General features: G+C 41.2%; 1 long non-coding RNA gene across 2 annotated transcripts; it reads right to left on the bottom strand.

Annotated features, from left to right (window-relative positions):
- Positions 1-1,848: 1,848 nt before the first annotated feature.
- LOC146591247 (uncharacterized) lies at positions 1,849-18,384 on the bottom strand. 2 transcript variants are annotated; one of them, XR_014896845.1, is made up of 9 exons: positions 18,363-18,384; positions 18,129-18,197; positions 16,271-16,347; positions 15,123-15,145; positions 14,961-15,023; positions 8,068-9,518; positions 5,900-5,976; positions 3,265-3,422; positions 1,849-2,704 (listed from the first exon to the last, which is right to left on the bottom strand). It is a non-coding gene; the product is annotated as an uncharacterized LOC146591247 (long non-coding RNA). The 2 variants fall into 2 exon arrangements; XR_014896846.1 differs by lacking the exon at positions 18,363-18,384 and having other exon boundaries at positions 8,068-9,231; positions 9,322-9,518; positions 18,129-18,233.
- Positions 18,385-18,848: the final 464 nt, after the last annotated feature.

Raw genomic sequence — 18,848 nt, forward strand, 5'->3', positions numbered from 1 at the left:
AAAATAAAAAAAAAAAAAAAGGAAAAGAAAAAAAAGAAAAAACATCATGTGGGATGAAGGTAATGAGACTATATATTTGAAAAGGTACCAGTAACTTCTTTCAAATATAAAGCTATAAAAGGATGCTGTTTTAACCAGACAGTTCTCTTTTATACCCTTACTATTCCAGTTGTACTTGCAGATTCTACAGGCCTATCAATACCCTTCATGCTATTTGTAACACTTTACTCCTTTTTGTTAATGGCTGGTAGAATACACTGCTAGGAAGCTAACTTTATACTTATTTAATGCTCTTACTTTGTGGTCATTAAAATGACTTGTTATATATAGCACTTTACTGCAGGAAGAAGCAAATGTGCATTGGTTTTATAACCTTTGTTAATCTCAAAATGCCAACAGTGATCTTAAAGAGGCAAAATTGACTGGCTGTCAATTGATCTGTATTTCTTAGAGAACTTGATATCCAGGAAGAAAGATCAGGCTTAAAAATACTCTGCATTAAAGTTGGAAGTATAAAATGTAAAACATTTCAAAATTATCATGTGACTTACTTACAGAAATGCTTTCTTCTTACTGGGCTATTGTTTTCCGTGGTGCATCTTGGAATTCGATCTTGCTGTCTTTCACCAGGTATGAGATCTGTCTCGGCTCGCTTCTGCAGTCCCCTCTTCCCTCTCAGCCAAGCCCTAACTCGCATTTAACGTGTTATCCGCCCATCCTCGTGCTATCTCGCAGCAACTTCTCCTGCAGGCTGTGGGATGGAGGGATGCAGCAGGCTTCGGGGGCCGCTGGAGCCAGCCCCTCATCTGTGACAGCACTAAAGCAATGCCTCAGTTCAGAGAGGCATTTCTGGTCCGTAAGGGCTCTTAGCTGTATGCATGATTAGAAACATAATCTCAGTCTCTGCTATTTCTTAACTGAAGCTTGTGAAGAGATACTTTCTTGACTCAAAAACTTGCATCATTTAACCTAGTGGCAAGACTCCTACCTTTGTTTTGCACTGAGATAGAGAAACATTCTCTACTGTCATGACCAAACTCTTCCTGTAGAGCTTTGGGGAGGGCATCCTTATCTGTGCACTGCTCCTTACATGCTGGAAGCTATTTACAAGGGGGAACTATCTAAAAGGAGTAGCGAGTTATTGTCTGGAATTATTAATTAAAAAGACAGAGAACTGCAACTGCACCATCTTGTTTACATTCCAGCAGACGTTTTGGTTCTACTGAGCATGTGGCAGTTCTGTCTAAGCCATCTGTTCCAAGTTGTGCATAAACCGTAGTAAACAATGTGTRTAACTCAGGGCCCTGTCCGCCACGCTTTACTCCATCAGAACTCCTGGTAACCCCTCTAGGAGTACAGACAAAATAGAAAATGCTGGTTTAGTAAATACTCAAAAGAATAAAAACTGTTAAAAATAAGTATTCTCAGCAGCATGAAATACCATTCTATAAAATACACTCCAATGCATAGTTCCGAACCCACCATAGTAGAGCAAACACTTCCAAATCAAAAGGCTTATTTTTTAAATGAACAAGTAAAATACAGCTGTGCAGAAGGAGGAAGTAGGAATATTAATGGGATACTTTATGTAAACCAAACTGCAATATAAATAGGGCTGGAACTTCTAAGAACAAGCTGTCAGCATACTAATGCCATGTGTTTAACAATGTTCCACTCTACCAGTATCTGAAATTGTAATGTTTAATGTACCTGGCAACTTTGTTTAGCACTTTGGAAAGAATCAATTAATTCTTTCTGGTAAGTTATAAAAGTTTTCTCTGTAAGGAAAAATGTGTGTTAGGAGGTTTTTATTTTTTTAAGAAAAACACAGTATTTATCAGAGCTCATGTATATTAAAATAATTGGTTTGAAGTTCAAGGCTAAAGAAAGGAATCTTCTCCTACCTAAAGACCAACAGTTCTGATAAATTCCCCCCACCATAAAGCAAATTTCATACTGGTTTTCACTATGCATTCTTTAATGAAAGCTAGCATGTTTCTCCATTCAGTAATTCAGTTAAAGTTCTCAGCACTTTTTTTTTCTTTCTTCTGTCTTTTTATTTTTTACTTGTTGTATTATGTTCAAATATCAATCTGTCAAGGTTTGTGTACATTAATAAAAATTTGTATTGTATAAAGCTTTTTGCATTATAAGGCTGTACAGGGTCATTTTGACAGTAACTGGTATATTCCTTTGCATCTTATGTTGCATTGCYAATTTCTAGTGTATCCAGTTTGGAAGTACAATATACTCTAATTAAAAAGGTTGGCTACACTCTTGTTTCTTTTTGTCCCCTTCCCCCCTTTTTGTTTCACCTTAAATAGATTTAGAGGGGCTGGGGGGTGGGGSAGAGGAAGCGTTCCCCTGCAGGACCAGCAGGCATCCAGAAGAAAGGTAAGATGTTATCAACAGTTTAAACTGGAAAGAAAAGCTCTGGCTAGTACTGCTGGTTAAGGCATACAGCGAATACGCCTTGTATCGCCGCAGTACTTCCCTGTGCRGGCCCTGCGCTCGTACCTGGCTGCCAGGGCAGTTCTGCGGGGAGGAAGGTGCCTTTTCTGAGGCGTCTGCTCAGTCCTGAGCGAGATGGAGGTCTCAGCCCTGTGGTTCAAACAGGGATCCTGAAGCAGTTGTTGGCTGAGCCTGGCCGTGCACAGAGACAGCCCTCCAGCGGAAGTGGGAAAASTTGTCCCGTAAAAAGGAGCTACACAATTAATAGAAGTACAACACGTATTAAAAGACTTTAGTAGACATTTGAATTTTCATTACAAAAATATCATGTATGCATTTTGTCAACTTCTTGGATAAAGTTATTTTTTTCACCAAAGACTAATGAAGTAATCAAAATTCAGCTAAGACATTGAGGTGGGGACCCTTAAGGGGAGACAGTTTCTAAGAAGCAAAGATATTGTTGCCCCATTGAACAAGAAGAGATAATTAACATCTTTAAAGAAAGTAGGAATATTTAAACACTAACCAAGGGGGGAAAATGGAGTATTCATTAAATAAAAATTATCCTCAGGTTAAATATTAAATAATTCTTTATTAAGTACTAATTAACATTAATTTTCATATTTGTGTTCATAATATTTATACTATATTAATAATTAATGTTGTTAATAATTGAAATAGTTGATGTTAACCTAATGCATTTGGTTTGCTCATTGCCCCCCAGTCAGGGCAGTGCTGAAGTCCGATCAACTGAAAAATTATTTCTACTGGGGGTAGTTTGGGGATACTAGTTTTCAGGTCTTCTGTCAGTACCTTGTAGGGTGCGCTGTGCTGCTCATGCAGTCGTGTGCTGAATCCTCTGCTCCTCCTTTAGTGACTAGTTCCATGAAGGGAAGGCAGCTCTGGCTTTGACACGAGGCTGCTAAGTCGTGTTCACAAAGAGCTGGTCTTTCTGTCCACTTGAGCTGTATCTGTAACAGGAAATGTACAGTGATGCTCTATTTTACACTCTTTTGAGCTATACATAAACATTTAGCCTGGCCATTAGAAGAAAGATGATCACGCAAAGTCCCTGCTATAAATTTGAAAGGTACTTCAGAGATTGATACCAAGTCCTGATCGTATCTTGACTGCTTTAAGACACCCTCCACTTGTGTAACCTGTGGAAGTTCTATTGTAAATGATTGATTATAACCCTTCATTTAAATTAACTGAGAAAATCGTTTAAATTGTTAAACTAATCCAGTCAAAACAAGCAGAGAATGGGTAGTGAGCAAGTCAGAGAGCACCTCGGCTGCCAGAGGCGAGGGGACATGGCTGCTCCTGAAAGCAGGTACATGGTATCATCCAGAGAGGAAAACAATTTCTCTGGGAAGGAGCTGAGCAGAGGATTTGAATTTTCCTGCCCACAGTGGTTGTCAGCTAGCAGTTAAGTGCAAGTCCTTTGGTAGCTCCAGCCTTTGAGCCGTAATTTAACTTTTGCTTAAAAGAAAATCAGGCCACATCTCAACTAAAACATCAACGGGCCTTTAACTTTTGGCCTCTCTTCCCCAAAAGCCATAGGGCCAACAACAGAAGACTGCAAGTACCCAAACAGAAGCTCAGTGTCACATATACATGATAAAAAGAGCTACTGTCCTTTACAGCAGGTGCCTATAGCATGCTGGTAGACTTGTGCACTTTTAATCAAGGAACTTACATTTCTCTAAATGATTTTTTTTTCTGACATATACACCAATGTATATTTGTGTGGTGGTCTCAGTTTGTTTATTGCCACCCCCCTCCTTCCCCCGCCAAATTTCACAGGAGCAAGAACTGCACTGTTGACATTCTGTGTCTCCATAACACTTTGAATTGAATGTCAGTTTTATAAAGTTTTTAAAAGTTGACTCATTTCTCCTGCACTTGCCATGGTCATCATGAGCCCAGCAGAACCAGGCTTAAAGGGGAGACTCTGAAAGCCTCCAAAAGTCAACCAGAATTTTCTATAACGCTTAACAGTGGAGAGATTTTTTTGCAGTAGATGCCATSAGTTATCCAGAGCCACGTTTTAAAATACACGTTGTGTTACAAATACCAGTTGTGCGCCTAACAAACAGCCAGCTGCATGATGTCAACCACCATCGTATCTGCTGCTAATTGGCTTCCTTGCTGACAAGTCCCAGCAGCGAGGTTAAGTACTGGCTGTAAAAGCACTGCAGCCTCTTGCCCGAGGGGTCAGAGCTCAGGCAGACCACGCAGGAGCCTGCGCAGCCTCGTCTGGGCTGTGCATCTTCTAAGAGCTAATAAAGCTCCTAACCAGAGGGCTGCCGACCACTACAGCGGTCTGTGGCATCGCAGCAAGTAAGTGGCACGTCACCCTCTAGTCACAGCTGCACTTAAGCAGCCTGCAAGGGCGGCAGCTGCCTGGTCTTTTCCTCTGAAGTTTTAGAAACTGTCAGATAAGCAAAGACTGCCAGAAGCAACGGCTGATCTTGGACGCGGGGAGGCCACGGCCTGGGCGCCCAGCGTGCGCCCCTGGACAAGGCACTGGCATGGCTTTCCAGCCTTCCGTTCACGCCCCTGAAGAAAGAGAGGGCAGCTCACCTTCAGTAACTAAATCCATCACTTGCTTTTAAACCGCTCATCCTCAGTCACCACCTGGGCCTAAAACCCYGCTGGGAAGGTTGAGGGAGCAGGCAGCCGCCAGGCTCGCAGGGAGCACGTCAGTCGGAGTACAGCACTTGGGGCATCAAGCCAGCCGGGACAGCTCAGAAATCACAAGTGTTTTGACAAATTTAGGCCGAGTTGATAGGTTTCGTTTGAAACAAAGACCAGAATTCACTTGGCTCGTGGCCTTGCTGTGTAGCTCTTGGGAGAATGATGCTATGCGCACTCAGGCCGCCGTCCAGCTGTTGGATACCAGGCAACACATCAGAAGCGCAGCTGTTGTGCTTCCACATGTGCACAACAGCTGTCTTCTAAGATCCCGGATGTGGATATATTTACACATATGACTCTCATGAGTAGCCAGCACTCAGAAAAAAGGCTGCCTGATAATATACAGCAGAAAGAGGGAGGTAGCAAGGGAGAGAAACCAATTGGAAATGTTTTATTAAATTTAAAAAGCCTGTGCAATGGAAGAGCAGGAAGCAATAATCTGGCTTGGCACAAGCRTTTCTTTGCAGCCTTGTGCCTCTGTGTGAGCACTTTGCAGCCTGCTTTGAGACATTAAGGGGAGGAGGGATGGGACCTTCCATGCTAGGAGATTTTGTAATTGCTTGGTTTCCCTCCCCCTCAGATGCATTTAAAATAAAACATATGGCACAACTCTAAAAAGAAAACAGTTTTCAAATTTAAGATAATGTTACTGAAAAAGATTTTGATTTCCTGTATTATCCTCTGTTGTACGCATGTATTTCTGCYCTGCTCTACTTTATTTTTTAAATCTCTGATTTCTATCGCATACCTTTCTTTTCCAGCTCTTCTTAGTCCGTGTTTCATTGGAACAGCAAATTTCAGACTGTTACTCTTCTGGGAAGGTGGCTGTTTAAACAAAGAATAGAAACATCCTTTCTATCATGAGCTCCAAAAACACTTTCAGGATGCTCTAATGTGACCCAAACCAAGAACAGGCCTCACTCGCTGGCTGGTCAACGAACATCAAAGTCTTTCCTGATTCTTTACCTATTAAGACAGAAATTGTCACCCACAGGCTAGACTGAGGAACTGGCTTTGTAACAGATTTAACAGGAAGCGAGCGGGAGAATCAAAGATGCAGCCAGCGATCACTCCTAGGGCTTTAGCGCCTAGTCATGAACGCATACAGGAGCCTGCACTGCACGAGCACCTTTTCCCCTGCTCGCTCTCACCGTCTCGCTCACGTTACGGTTACYGCAAGTAACCGCATGAGCCTGGCCCCGACGCTATTCGGGGCAGCCTGCCGCCGCCACCGCCCGCCCCGCGGCGCACACGCTTCCAGGCCGCGGCGGTGCCGAGCGCTGAGGAGCTGCCGCTGCCGAGGGCTGAGCTCCGGGCCGGAGCYGAGCGCCGCGCCACACCGCACGGCGCGGCGTGGCCATACACACACGGCCCGCGACGGGATGTGGGGGGCAAGCGCCACCGGAGGAGGCAGCAAAAAGTCATTTGGTTCCTTTGTAGGAATAAATGCTCTAAAACTGTGCGAGTACTTTAATGCAGAATTTCTTGCTAAGACCAGCAAATAAATTATTAGAAACTATACATGTCAAGCATATCTTGTCTATACATGCCATGCATATCTTGTACTGCAGGGCTTAACATTTTCCTGACATTTAGACGCTCTAGTACACAGCATACATTGCACTACATTACAGGCAGAAGCAGTAACTGTTTCAGACTAAAAAAAATTTTTAAGAAAATCACACCATGATTTTTCCTGAAATTGTGAATAAAACATTTAAATGGCATGGGCACGTAAGTAAAGATAAGTAGTTGCAGGAGTGCTCACTCCATCAGCACGATACTGAAATAATACTATGCATATACTGATGCCTATCACTCATGACAGTGACACTTTTTAAATGTAACCAAATAGCCCCCCCATTCTCTTGTGCTGCCAGTGATGTCTGGTTGCACTCTGAATATTTAGTAAGCAAGTGTTAAGACTTTATGTTTTTATACCTAGCTACCTATATTTAATGAGGCTGCACACCTAAAACTTAATGGAAAAAAATCTAAATATAATGTTAATGTGATTTCGAAATATGCACTGTATCTTTTAAGTTGACATTTCTATTATAAATAAATAAAATCCAGTTATATGGTGATACAGTGTCAGGATTTCATTGCCACCAGTCAAGGTTCGCTCTTATTCAAAGTGACAGATTTCTCTAAGATAGACAGAACCAGAAAGAGCAGTATTCCAGCCACTCAAACTAGGAAAATATAATTAAAGGTGCACAAGCCCATTGCTTCCCCAAATTTATACATGTTGGGATATCATATTTTATGGATAAATGCATTTTGTGATAAATGCATTGTTACTTTCCTGTAGCCAGTCTTCTAAAGCTAATAATTTCATAATAAAATTTAAATCACATCCAATTAGTATAGGAAAACAGTGTCAAGTACATTGTAAGAGGTTATTACACACGTACAACGTGTGTACCCACAAGCTGGCTCAAGCACCTTCTTTGAAACATGCCTGCAGCAGCTCTGCGCTGTCACAGCGAGCCCGCGCGGCCAGCAGGAGCCGGCCCACGGCAGCCCGGGCTGGACGGTCTCGGCACAGTCCTCGCCCCTCGCGCCAGGCAGTGCCCCGGGAAACCGCAGCCCCAACCTCTTTTTTTTTTTTTTTTTTTTTTGTTAAACCCATTTTTAGCTTCAGCAATGAATTCCAGAATTCGCATGTAAACCCACTCTGTGAAAAAGTGCTTTGTTTGCTGCAAGCCTGCAACTCGATCCTTTCCTAAGCTGTCCCCTTACTGCTTGCGTTACACAAATAGTTGCTAATTTGCCTTCCCCAAACTATTTTACAGCTGCCTGCCAAAGGCCCTCAAGCTGGACAGCCCCAGCCTGTTTGCTGCCACCACCAGCAGAGCCCATTTTATACTTGTGATCATCCCTGCCACCCGCCTCTGGACCTTCTGCACTTACACGAAAACTTCACTCTGCACACGGTTTTCTTCCATACGAGGCAAAGGGTCCACCCTGCTGCATCAGCCCCATTCATTCTTCAGTTCCGGTATCCTGCTCTCGCCACTAACACTTCAGAAGAAAGTAGGGAAAAAAAATCCAGCAATTAGAATTGCTTGAAGGTTTTTCCAGTGAACTGCTGTTTTAAAAACAAAGACAGGAATTTCCTGTTGAGCAGACTCTGTGGTCCCTGATGAGTGCTACAGCCACCTTCTGACCAACACTGTTGGAATCCAGTTCCCCAAACCCTTCACACAGAGAGGTTTTCTCAGAAACCAGACCTTTTCCATCAGAGCCTTATAATGGGCATAAGAATTTTCAATTTTGACACCGTAACAGCCAGTTCTTCAAATTCTTATATTTGCTGTGGGCAGCTCAAGTCACATGCTGTCCTGTCTTAACTTTTTGTCATCAACTCACTAGTTTCTGAAGATCCAGACTCCTATTTGGTAGCAGAGAGTTCAAGAACCCTCCACCTTCAGAGAGGCAAAACAAAATGGGTGGTACTTTTTTTTATAATTCAGAAAATGCATTTTCTGTGTGRCTTTTATGGCATCCTGGGCTAGACTGACAAAGGAATTGAGAGATCTGGCTTCTGCTCTTAATTACCAAATCAGAATACAGTAGATCACCAAAGTCCTTCACTGGCAGCCTCACAGACTTTGGGACTCTGCAGTCTCTAGTGTGAATGTTCCCTAGCTGCCAAAAACCTTGCAGGTTTCAAAGCTCACCCTTGGCATTGCCCAGCCACTAGGGACTTCCTCCCGCCCAAGTCATCTGCCAAGTCATCACTGGGCAAAAACTCAAAGTTAACTCCCTTAGCTCTGCAGCTCACTTGAGAAACCTCAAAAAGAAAGGCTATTTACCTCAGACTCCCTGGAGATCTGCTGCACATATATTGACATTGAATTTACTGTGCGAACACTGAAAGCCAGCAGACTTCTCCCCCAGCAGTACTCACAAGAAAGCGCACATATCCTGCCTCTTTCTGCTCCATTCTGGCAGAGGGTGGCCAAAATACCACAACAACTTGCAGAGTCATAACAAACTCTAACCAGTTATCCTGCTTCCAGAGTTTGATTGCCAAGTCCCATAAATCTTCTCAGTGCAGAGATCTTCATGCCACTGTTAATAAAGAGAACACCTGCAATGCCTGATATTGTATGGGAAAATACACCAGTTAATGCTGTTAATCAAGTGAAACATGAAACTTACCCCATCACAAGGAAGCATTCAACCTGAATTCTGATGGTGACCTTGTCTCCCACACAGTAACCAGGACAGCTAACAGAGAAAGCTCCCTCAAGGACAGACCCGTTGCTTCTGCCCATTCCAGGGTGTCAGAAAGTGCGTGAACACAGAAGCCCCCCGGTGCGCGCAGGGCTGGGGCAGCTGCCAAGGGCTCCAGAGCTCTGGGGAGGGAAGCAAGGGGCAATCTGGGACACTGGGCAGAGACAACCCCGGAGAGGACGGCAGCCTCTGCACACCAGACAGCACTTGCCCTCTGCCTGGCCACACTGGTATATCGCACGGAGCTTCTCTTGCTGATAATCAAGGTTTATCTTGCTGTGGACAGTCAAGCCTGCACTAGACCCCATGTGGGCTTCAAGTCATTAAAGAGACATATCAAGGCTCAGGTGATAAGGCCTAAGAGTGGCAGCAAAACTCTCCAAGGACAGAGAGGCAGGAGTTCAAGGCTCTGACGAAAGAGCTCAATATGGCTGTGCCCTGACGTATCCTGCAGGTTATCCTGGATGAGAGAAGAGTCAGAAGACAGGAGACTAATGCAAGCCTAGCTAGGAAAAGGAGAAYGCATCTGCCATGGATCACAGCTTGGCCCTGAAGCAAAAGGACTAGTTTTTCTCAATTTATAAGGCACAGAAGTCAACCCTGAGGTACTCCCAGTCTAAAAGATGGTTCTTTGTATATCATCCCCTGCCTCCTGCTTATGATCAAACAGTACAGCAAAACTTAAAACCATGTCCTGGGAAGGTGAACAGCAGCGAGCCATGCCAGCTGCTCAGGGCACCCGGTTACAGTGGTCTGCCCTCCTCCTTGTACAAATTATGTCAGAAGATGAACACCTTATTTAAGTAATTATCCCTCCTCATCCCCTGAGGAAACATCTTATTTTGTCTGTGCTGTCACTATATCATATGTCCCTTCAACTATACAGGATTTCCTTTACTCGGAATATGAAATAACACAAACATATTAAAAACTACACTGCAGTGATCCTTTTATTTTTTTAAACACTTCAATAGCAATATTTTCTTCTTTCCAGGAAGAAATTGCAGACAACACAAATCAGAAGCCAAACTAAAACAAACAAGTCTTTCTGAGCAAAAGGTGCTCTTTCCACAGACTTCCTTATGTATCACAGACTCACAGAATGGTTGGGGTAGATCATCTAGTGTATTCCAGAGCTGTAGTCAAGGGATGTAGTTTCCAGCTTTTGGGAGAGGCAGATTGACAATTTACAGAGGAAGTTTGATTTTTAGATTTTATACACATCTATAAATAAAGACTTCATAAAGTGACACCAGTCACTCAGATGCCTGAGAGAAGCTCTACATCTACTGAAGGGAAATAGTCAGCGGTTTGGGCAAGGGACTAGTGAGGATCTTTTTCTAGCTCCAGCTGAAAAATGCATTTTCCTTTATCACATCTAACACTGGTGAAGAGGACCACATCTGTCAGATGACTCTTAGTGCCAGGATTACTTCTTGCCTTCTCAGGCTAAAGATCTCTATCAGCATTTGCCAAGGGAATCAGAAGACAGTGACGCAAAGGTACTGTCAGGAAGGAAATGGAAGAGAGGAGCTTTGCAAAAGTGGAATTTTGCACTTAATTATTAAAAGCAGCATGAATTACACACTTGCTCAAAGCAACTTTCTATCTAAGGACGGAAGTTAGGAGAACAGGAACAATAGGCAGTGCAATCCACTGCCAGGAAGATGGCAGAAATATATCTTTACAAGAATCTAAAGATAGGACAAGAAGAAAAGCTTGAGGGATGGTTTCAGTAAGTCCACACCATGCAAACAGAAGATACCTAAAAAACCCCCAAAGGTATCCCAATGGATTTGAATCTTTTGGGGCCCCAGATTTCCTGTCCCTTTTTCCTTTAGCACATTTCCATTGCRTCTGAGTAGCCCAATGTGCTTCCAAAGGAACACAGAGCAGTTTGACATACCTAGTGTGTGCCGGGGGGAAAGATGGTAACACGTGGCTGTTCTTTTTACCTGGAAATAGGAGCCTAATTTTAAGGAGGTCTGAATTCTCCTAATTCCAGAAAAAGTCCACTATTATCTTGACAAAGTAAGTCTGTGCCACAGGTCCTAAACTCCACTATAGCAGATGCATACTGCAACTAGTAATGCGAGCGTTTTTAAGGAGCAGCATGGTACAAGAAGGCTATTCACTGCGATTAATAAACAATTTTCAAATCAGTTCAAATCGAGTCTTTAAGTGCACTACCTTCATGGTCATTTTTAGGAAGAGAGAAATTCTGAGGAAGTACAACTGTGCCACCCAAAAAACGTAGGACTGTAAATCTTACAGGAGGCGATCTACTCACCGATGCTCTGACTGCTTTGCCTCAGCATACCTGGTAATGGATCACAAAATCTATGGGCTGTTTCATGTCATATTTTGTATTAAAATACTATGTGTTATGACAGGTTTCCAGGAGGAAAGTTGAGGACTGACAGCAGCCCCCTTAGTTCTTAGAAAGGATTCACACCAAGAGAACCACTAAGCCATTTGATACCAGAAAACACAAACCGTACAGACCTGGAAATCTCTCGTGCTGTCAAGGAGACTCAAGCTTAGCACTGCCCAAACTGTGAAACCAGGAAGCACAAACTATGACATTCAATAAAGAGATCATTTGCCTCTTTTTGCAGGGTGTTTTTACTCAGGTCTCTCTGGAGTTCCACCATGGGGAAGGCAGATGTTCTCAACGCTCAAATTATGTAACCATCAGCATTTGCTATGAATCATCTGACATCTATCGCAAGAGATTTTCTTTTTCTCTAGCTGAAAGTGCACTGTTTTTCTTGAGTGGGACTGGCTGACCATTTCTGTCTGACTTGATCACCATGAGGAACAAAAGCAGGATGACTGACCAAGTACCAAAATATCACTCAAAAATACTGACCCACATTTGTGGTTCAGTCTTTGACAAGTTATTTGACCAGTGTCAGTGGTGTAAACTGAACTGTGGTTTAAAAATAAGCACCCTCAAAAATTCTGAATCCATATAAAAATAACTAAGCAGGTGCAAAAATACTTAAAATACATAAAATTCAATAAACCAGATAAAGGCAGGGACCTTCTGCATTGTTTTTCCAAAGCAATAACTATTATGACTGCTCCCTGGGAGTGGTATGGAGCAGGCTCTCCAGTGTTTTGACCTCCAGGAGACTCTGTGCACAAGCCAGTGACCRTAAGAGCCAAGCTGGCATTCCCAGTGCCCACAACAATAGAGCCAATTATTTTAACCAACGAGCATTAAAATGCAAATGCAGCACAAAAAGCCCCTTTGCTTTATTAATTCAAATACATATATCTGCAGATACTACTGTATAGATGAGAGCACAGCATCCCATCCCCTTTACTTGCCACTTGCCCATGCTCTTTGTGCTCTAGTTTCTTAACTTTCCTTACACATTTTGTTTACATAATATTCTATCTTCGTTCTTCTCTCAGTCTTTTTTTTCTGTATTTGCCTGTTTTGAAACACTTCACTCTAACTCAGGCCAAAACAGGCTGAGTAAATTGATTTGATGCTTTGTGAACATCTTTCCTCCCACCATCATTCTCACTACCGTATTTCAGACTTGGCTAAGAAAAAATACCATTTTATTCTTCTGTCAATAGCAGATGCTTAGATTTAGTGGGAAAAAAAGATTCAGTAAAATAAACGCAAGCCTCATACTTACTATTCAGTGCCTATTTTGAATTTGCTAAATTACCTGGCAATTCAAATAATTCATTTAGAGAGAAAACACGAAACAGAAACCTTCAGTAAGCACGCTGTTGAAGCCAGTAAGTAAAAATGCTGATTACTACTTCTAAGTTCAAAGGATATTCAAAGAATTTTATAAATGCCAGAGTAAAAATGTCTACAGGATCAAGCAGCACCTACCAGATAAGATGCCCCAGCCCTAGGGACATCTGAAGAATGGAGTCCAGCAGGGAACAAACCTCCATGAAAAATTTGCCTTTCCTCCCTTGGCAGCCAAAAGAGCATTACTAAATTTGGCACCTCCTTAGGCACCCCAATACATGCCTATACCTCAGCTCCCAGGCTGTGCAGTTAATGCTTGCCCTGGCTCCCTCTCACACAACACAGAGAAAATGTTGCCACCAAAATCCTCTACTGCCAGCCACTTAGCTTGAAAGAAGGCTATATCCTTCTCCAAAGGCCCACAGCTCCCTCCTGTTTCTTCTTGACTCGACAAACCTCTGCTCAGTGGCTTCGAAGTGACTCAGAAAAGTGCCTGCACTGCTGTTCCTGGGCCCACAGGCAAGTACTTCCCATGGTAGAGGAGTTATACTGATCTGAAAGATGAGTCTAATATGCAGTCCAGCATGATATTAATGGGGAAGGTATTTACACATAATTTTCAAATGCACCTATTCACTTTAAACAAGGTTGTTTTAGAAGAGCCGAAACAAAAATACATATCAAGAGTAGACAAAACTAACTGTGGAAGTGATACTACCCCAGAACAATGCAGTGTTGCCATTTTTGCAGGGTTGCTAATTATGGATTATTAAGGACATTATATGGTGACCTATTAATGTAGCTAGAGTCATTTGTTGCAGTGTTATCAATAATGACTGGGAACTTTTTGTACTATTTTGGGAAATGACCTTTTTACATAGCATTGTAGTGTGGCAAGAGCCAGGAACATCCCCAGCTGTAATTCCAGCTCCACCATTGACTTGCTGTGTGGTGAGGGAAAAGTCACTTTAACCTTTCAGTGGCTGTTCCTTTTTCTGTAAAGTTGTAGTGATACTTGCCTACTCTCAACACTGTGAAGCGCTTTACTAAGTTCAAATATATGAACAAGCTTTGAGTGCGAAAAGTGTTAAATCAATGAGAGACATTGCCACAGCTGCTTAAGGGTTTCAACCCAGCGGAAATTCAGCTGCAGCTGGAAGAACATAYTGAGCAGAGCTCTACAGGATTCCCTTTGCACAGGTGAGAATTTATAGCCACTATGTTTAGGCTAAAAGTCATACCTAGTAACATKTAGCTTGTCAGTAATTTTAGCTACAGAGTTGCTCAACACACAAAGACTCAATACTTGCTCCCAGCTATATGCCAGCAAAATCTGGGGTCATGTTAACTCAAGTAACATAATGGTAAAGGATACACCTAAAATAACAGTAGGCAGAGACTGTAGGATGAAAGTTACTGGGACAAGCAGAACACCCAGAGGATACTCAGTTTATGCAGCCTAGTATATTTCAAAAGTATTAACAAAAAAAAAAAAAAAAAAGAAAAAAAAAAGAAAGAAAAAAATGGGTTATAGAAAGTTACAAAGATTAAAAAAATACAGCAGAGATTGTAAAAACACTAGCTCTTTTTCTGTCTTTCTCAAAATAAGTAAGTCATGACTAAATGAAGTCACTCTGAAAACATGAAATTATTTAATTTGCTTTGGTGGAATACTCCTAGGCTTAACCCTCTCATACTGCGGGAAAAGATGGGAAATAATCTCATCTATTCCCAAATTACAGAAATCTGCATAAGCACACAATAAAGCTATATGAAAGGCTATACATCTAACTTAAAAAAACCCCAAAAAACAAAAAAAAACAAAAAACCACGCACTTACCTACTCAACTCTTTTCTAATCTGCAGGGATAAAGTTATCTTCAACATCTCACTTCTCTCTTGCCTCATTATAAAAGAAAAAGTCAGATACTGACACTATATTGGAGATTTATCTAGTAACTTCCTTTCACAAATTCACAAAGAGCTTCCAAACAAAACCTACCTGATGGCTTGAGATCCATCCCACTGAAAAAAAAAAATCAATTTATTTATAATTAACAGCACAACCCAAATCCCCAAATCTGCACCCCCAATCCAGTAGTTCTTTAAAGTGAGTTCTGCAGTGTGGAAGATTAACTTGAAAGTCACAATAGCACACCCATAATTATGTCAAGAAGTTATCAGGGTGAATACTACGTTTCTGTCACAATGACCCCTACATGCCCTTAATAAACTCTTCAGCTGCTATWTAAAAATATTATAATTTACTGATAAATAGACAATATATTAGATATAAAGCTTAAGCATGACAAAGTTCAAGTTTTTTAGACATTAAATTATAAGATATATTTAGCATATATACTGAAATCTAGGTTTGAATTTGTTATTTAATATTTAAAATATCTCTACTGACAGATTACATTTACCAGTCTTAATTAACAGTGCCCAGAGATAGTTTATCTATGTTCTCAAGACTGAACTAGGATGAAATATTAGACTTGGGCTATGGATCCACAGATATATAGAAAWCAAGGGACAGGAATAGGCATTACCTAGCATGCAGCTAGATACAATACTTAGAAAAGAAAACAGGACAATTCCACTACTCGGCAGAAAGCTTTGACCCCTGTGGGACACCCTTATATAGGTTCTGATGATTACTTTTGCTTGTATGTCTTATTCACACAGCGTTCGGGGATTAATTTTCTTTCACCTTTCAACTTCATGAAAAAAGTTTAAATTTCAGCAGCAGYAGTCCAAGCTCAGTGGATCAAGAAATCAGACAGCCGCTAAGGAAGCCTTTTACTGAAGCATACTTTTGGATGGGGCAAACATATCTCTAACATAGTCGGACTCTGTAGAGCAGCTACCACCTCACATGCTGAACAGTCATGAGGGGCTGAGCTTTGCTATACAGCACCATCTAAGGGCTCTCTATAAATATTGCATCTGAGACATAAAAGCTGTAGTTGTTTCCAGCTAGCTTTCAAATATCATGCCACATTTATGTGCCCTTTCTGCAGTCTCATAATAAGAAAACTAAGCAGTTTTGTTTTCTCTGTAAATCACTGTCATTGTTTCATTAGCAAGCAGCTAGAAAACAAACTGCAAAGCTGCCTGAGAAATAATCTTCAGAATAAAAACATTTACCTTTGTCATTTGTAGCAATTTGTTTATCTCTGTTGCAACTTCTTGGTATGCAAAGAAGGCGGTTTACCATAAACACTCTAGATTAAACACAAGAGAACAGAACATGTTATGGCTTTTAGGTTTCTAAAACTAAAAAACGAGACGCTTTAATTCTATGCAGCTTGTGCAAGATTTTAAAACTGCATTTCAGCTTTTCACTGCAATCTTATTTTTCTTCATAAATTTTGGGTGATTTTATGATGCAATCTATAGAGGAAACACYGCACTAATCTGAGGAGCCACTTAGTCCAGTCTTAGTCTCAAAAGTAGGATCCAATAAAGAAAAAAAAAATTATGAAACCACTGTCCAAACTGTCCCACAGGAATGTATTTGCACTTCAAATGCTCAGTAACGGTACATGTTCAAAACGTTAGATGAGAAATATCCAGACAAGGTTCAATTACACTTTTGATTTCTGTTAGATACCATACTTGCCATGCTTTTGACATGACACATAAGATAGAAACCAGTTTCTTGTATGGCTGTCTTTTCTGGGATGAGGATCTGATCTCATTTGCACAGTTAGAACAATAYGAACGTCCTCTTCATGAATTTTATGAGACTGCAATAGTTGAAGAGGAGAGTTTTTCTTTGAAGTTCAGAACAGTTAGAACACCACAGCATAACATATGTTGATCTTTTAATACCCATACTGCTATTAACAGCTATTAACAAATCCAGAAGCTTTGGTAGAGTGAGGAAGTCAGTAGTGSAGGTAAGGGAGAGGGAAGGAGGAAGCCTATAGCCTGGCTGTCCAGGCATTATTTTCCCCATAATGCCTACAATCTCACAATTGTATCTGGATCAAAACACTTTTGGCAGAAAAAGCATACCAATATTAGTTATGTTTCGCTTAGAACTAGAATTAAAAGACAAGCACCTGAGTAGCAGTAAAACAGCTCTCAGTCTAAGCCCTTGACATTTCAAGACAGGCTAATTCTTGCGGCTTATGGTGTCATTGAAAGTGCTTCATCCAGTTACCTGCTAACAATTTGCATTCTAGAAATGAAGCTGAAACGAAGATGAAACATGCAACTTACTCTTTAAACAGGTTCTGTCAGACTTGATCAGAAGGGGAAAAAGGAACACTGTCTTGATTCCTACCCTCACTGCAAATCCCTATTCATTTTCACAGGCATTCAATCTCCATTCTAGTTCAGTTCCCTCCTAAGAAGTATAGAACAGGAAACTCTTTCTACCCTAATTTCCCTTTCCTTGGTGGAACATTTTGCCTACTTCAAAATACCAACAAAGTTCCTCTAAATAGAAATAAGCCTCAGGCCAGAGGTTGAAATCTGTTTATCCTGCCATGAGAGGAAGGTCTCACGTCACAGCCGGGGGAGCAGCTCAGATCCTTCTCCCCATCCACAGCAGAACATGTCTTTGCACAGTTGGCTTGTCTCTAAGCTTCCCATCCTCCATATCCTCCCAGGAATTTCTTCAAAGGTTTGGGAAGATGACTAAAGGGCAAAGGTAATAAAGGAGGCAAAGAGACAGTTTGCTATAGATACTGTGAACAGATACTGAACAACTGTTTTGCATGACTTCAGAAGTCACTGTCTTCTGCTGGTGAGCTCTGGCCAAGCCAAGGTTCGCCAAGGTTACAGGAAAAGAAAACGCCGTACTTTTGTTGATCAACGCTGCTAAGCAACAAGCTATAAAAACTAACATTACTCTTGTCTTCTGCCGGTTGCGATTAGAAAACTGCAAACAGGATCTTTGCGTTATAGATTTGGGACTGAGAGAAACTTTTAGCAGTGTGACATTATAATGCTACAAGCCACACAAGTAAAGAGAGTATCTTCTTATTAGATGTACCTCGCATATCATCAGCTACTGCCGTCAGCCAAAGTGCAGGTCAGCTCAGTGCTCAAGTTTTAACAGTCACTTTCAGTAGTAGAAATAAAGTAAAAATAATGTTAATTAGGGATTAACATTGAATAGTCAAATAATTAAAAGAAAGAGTACAATAAAGTTTTTTTCACATTACTTTACCAATGAAAGAGATCTAAATGTAAGATAAAATAAAGATATAGGAAGTAAATAACTTACAGAAGGGAAGCGAGTATTGCCATAGTATTTTTAAGGAGAAATACAGGAATCCCATCATCAAGTAATACTGCAAAAAAAGAAGTGCATTCTGAAATGTAGAGTTTTTCCTTTTTGTTACAAGTGAACAACCATTTACTCAAACTACAAAGACTTCTGAATATATTAGCTTCTTTTTCCCTACTTATAATCCCAAACAAAATTGTCTAGTTCCAAAGGACAAGCCCCTCTCACTAGACAGATCCAAAAAGTTTAAAAAAGGAATTGGCGTTATCTTTATCTAACATAACGCTTATGTTCCCATTAGAGAAAATAGAAAAGTAGATATTATTCTTTCTGCCTCATAATATACCGTCTCTGTAGACTACCATGAATGTCAGCTCCTCTTTTCCTCATTTGTCAACATACTGTACGCATTTATGGCAGCAGGGAACAATGTATGTTTACAATGCTTCCATTCTAAAAAGGCATTATAATTGCTTATGAACT

The sequence above is a fragment of the Rhea americana genome, unplaced genomic scaffold (genome assembly GCF_003343005.1).
Source record: "Rhea americana isolate MKP2758 unplaced genomic scaffold, rheAme1 scaffold_38, whole genome shotgun sequence".
NCBI classification, from domain to species: Eukaryota; Metazoa; Chordata; class Aves; order Rheiformes; family Rheidae; genus Rhea; species Rhea americana.